This window comes from Lygodium microphyllum, chromosome 18 (assembly GCF_053477565.2).
Source record: "Lygodium microphyllum isolate KBCC chromosome 18, Lygodium_microphyllum_v1.1.10, whole genome shotgun sequence".
Lineage (NCBI taxonomy): Eukaryota > Viridiplantae > Streptophyta > Polypodiopsida > Schizaeales > Lygodiaceae > Lygodium > Lygodium microphyllum.
The window spans coordinates 66,636,275-66,639,988 of NC_141152.1; positions in this window are offsets into that span (position 1 = coordinate 66,636,275).

Below are 3,714 nucleotides of genomic sequence, written 5' to 3' on the forward strand. Positions count from 1 at the left end.
CACCTCTATGAGTATTCTTCTACATCTTCTATGTCTTTAAGCCACTTCTCTTTTGTCTACTCCTCTCCCTGAATCTCCCTTCACCCTGCTGTCTCTTACCCCCGTGGTAGACTTTCAACCCCAAACACTCTAACAGTGCGGTGAACCCAACATGAAAATCGGTAGCAAGTGTATAAAGATGGGGGGTTCTGAAGGTTCAAGTAGGGGTGGTGCTTTACAACAGATGATTGCATTGGTATAGCAACAATAACAACAATAGCAGTTGTTGTTACAATAACAAATGCAAACTCGGTAGAAAGTAGAAAGAATTGATTCTTTAGCTGTGAATTCATTGCAGACAGTGGGATAGGAAATGAAGTAGTTTAAGGGTCAAAATGTTTTAGCCTTCATCTGGTTGTATGAAGAAAAGATGTTGTTTCATGGGGTACCGCAGTATGCATGGAGTCGGTATTTCTCATGTTTGGCCATGCATGCATTGCATGATCGGATTGATGAGTTACATAGAAGAGATGCTGATTGGGCAGCTTTTAAGAAAGCTTTGAAAGAATATTTTTTATTGGAAGATGCAGGATTGGTAACTAAAAATACATTTACAAATTGGATTGAAAAGCCCAATAAAAAGTTGGCTGCTACAGCTTTACTCCGTGAATTTGAAAATTGGTATGCGTAGTTGGATGCCGATGACAAGCAATCATTGGAGAGTTGAAAATTTGATTTATTCCTGAAGGCTGCAGATCTTGTCTTGTAAGAGAAGCTGACTAATCATTTATAAGAAGATGCCTCTTCTAAAATGGGATTGGAATCTGATTAAGCTAATGTAACTGAGGCAGTGTATATGTTGGTAAAGAGAGAGCGGATGAAATTAAGATGGAGTATAGGCACGACACCTGCCAGTGCTCAAAAGGGGATTGAAATTGTAGCCAAGGTGCTTGTAGCTATGGCAGAACAACTGGCTATACTTGTTGGTCCGGCTCTTAAAGGTGATGCTGTGGATGAATTAATCAAAGGCATGCATGATTTGAGGCTAAATTTGACAGAAATCTATGCAAAAGGTCAAAAAGTTGGATGTTAAGGTAGAAGAGAAGGCTCGAGCAACAGCCCAAAGACCATACAAAGAAGGATACAAGAGGAGATGCATTTGGTGTGATAGTTTACAGCATGAAAAGCGAGACTGTACAACTTACCGTGAAGCGGAAGCAAAAATGTTAGTCTTTTGGAAATATGGCAAAATACATGCAACAGAAACTAGTCTTCCAATAGAGCCAAATTTTGGAAATGGTGGCATGCAGAAGAGGTTGAAAGAGATGGCTACAAGGACAACATTTTTTGCCATAGATGCAACCACATATGGGTTGAGAATTGAAAGGGCTAATGAAGCTCGTAAAGGAGGCATGGCTAAGGCAAAATCTCACGTTTGGATGCAATCATTAGATTTCATGGAAAAGGGCAAAACAGAATGTATGAATTGGCTGATGCAAGTCAGAGTATACGAGGAAAAATAGGATGGAGTGCACCAGTGCATTCATTTTCAACCTATGCTTATTTGGCCGAGGTTCATAATCAAGAGGCTCTTGTGGAAGGAAAGAGAAGAAGAGATGAGGACACTATTGGTCCTTCCTCTTCACACCCATCTAATTGCATAACACGAAGTAAAATGGAGCAACCAAAAGAGGCTGAAAAAGCCATACATGAGCATGTTATGGAGGATGCATCTCAAGAGAAGAAAAAAGAAGGAAAGAAAAGGGGCAAGCAGCTTGGTTATAGATTACAATCGAATCTTGAGACTGCCACAAATCTTAAAAAGGCCTTGGAAGATCACATAATTAGTAGTAGAGTGGAATTCACACTTAGCGAAGTCCTTGGGATCACAACGTGTGAGTTTCATGATGCAATCATTGATATGCTGAAATAAAAAAAGACAAATTGATGGTGAAGTTTTGCAAGCATTGGTGCAAGTTGACAAAGACATAGAGAAATAACTTCACAGGGAATATGATCATGCATGTAATGCTTATTTGGAGTAGGTTGATGTTGAAAATGGATTAAATGGGAGTGTAGATAGCAAGCTTGTGGCTAAAATTGGTCTTATGGGTAGCAATGAGTATAAAGAGAATGCTATGTATAATGGGAATGTCCATCAACAAGCACATGAAGAAGAAGATGCTCATTTTATTCCAAGCAGTCATTATACACAAATGCATTGGGCTCGTGCTACAATAAAGTGGGAGAAAGAGAGATGCTTTGCATAGCTCTGTTGGATCATGGTTCCAAAATCAATGTTATGGCACACAGCTTGTATGAGAATGGAAATTGGTCGAATGATATAGATCCGAGATTGCATATGCGAACAACAAACAATTCATCAGGGGATCTTTATGCAGCTTGTCCAAATGTACTTTAGAGTTGTATGAAGTCATTCAAGAGTTTGTTGAGCATGAATGTTATGGGCTACAAAAAAGGGTTGAGGCAAGGGTGGATACAAAGTATAAAACATTTGCAAAGAAGGTTAAGCCTATGGCTTTGCCTTTACCATTATGGGTTGGTTGAAAAAGTGACTCAACAACCTAGTTTGTGGGATCCACATGGAGTAGGACATAAATTTACAAATGAAACTTTACAAAAGCTGGAAATTGGTGATACAAGTTTTTTTTTGCCTGCAGAAAGGGCTTGTTTCTTGCAGATGTTGGCAAGGCATGGGAAAGCCTTTGCATTTCAACCAAATGAAATTGGATGTGTTGATCTGACCATAATTGCACCTATGCTGATCTTTACAATACCTCATGTGCCATGAAATTTAAATCCTATTCCAATACCTCATGTATATTTGCCTAAGCTACTCGAGCTTTTGAACGAGAAGATCAAGTTGTGGATTTTGGAGCCCTCTTCAGCTCCATATCCAAATCGGTGGTTTACTGTTCCAAAGAAGAATGGTTCTTTGAGGTTTATATAGGATTTACAACCTGTTAATAAAGTCACCATAAGGAATGTTGGATCAGGCTTGATAGTGGATGAATTTGTAGAAGAATTTGCAAGCAAGGCAATTTACTCTATGGGAGATTTATATATTTAGGATATGATCAGTTCTAGCTTGCATTAGAAAGCTGGGATATCACTACCATGAAGACACCACTTGGATTGGTTAGGATGTGTATGCTTCCACAAGTAGCAGCCAATTCACTTGTGCATATCATGAATGCTATGCATAAAGTTTTGAGAGAGTATATTCCTCAGTTGACCTTACCCTTTCTTGATGATGTGCCGATCAAAGGATGTGATATCTATGAGAAGAATGAAGAGTTGAAGGAGCATGGATGTAGAAGATTTGTGGCTGATCATATTGTTGATTGTGACAAGATTTTGAGCCGTCTTGAAGAAGTACATTTGACTCTCCCAGGAGAAAAGTCGATTTTTGGAGTGGAGGAAGTATTAGTTGTTGGGCACATGTGTGGACCATATGGGAGAAAGCCCTCACTAGTAAAGATTGATGCTATAAGCAAGATGTGGGAGACATGTTTGAATGTATCTAAGGTGAGAAGATTTTTGGGTGCATGTGTCTTTTACTTGTATGGATTAAGCATTTTGCTCATGTGGCTGAAAGTTCATATAAACTCTTGAGAAAAAGGTAAAAGTTTTGGTGGGGGAAATAGTATACGAATGCAATTTAGAAGTTAAAGAGCTTATTGATTTAAGCTCCAATACTAATAGAGCATTTTA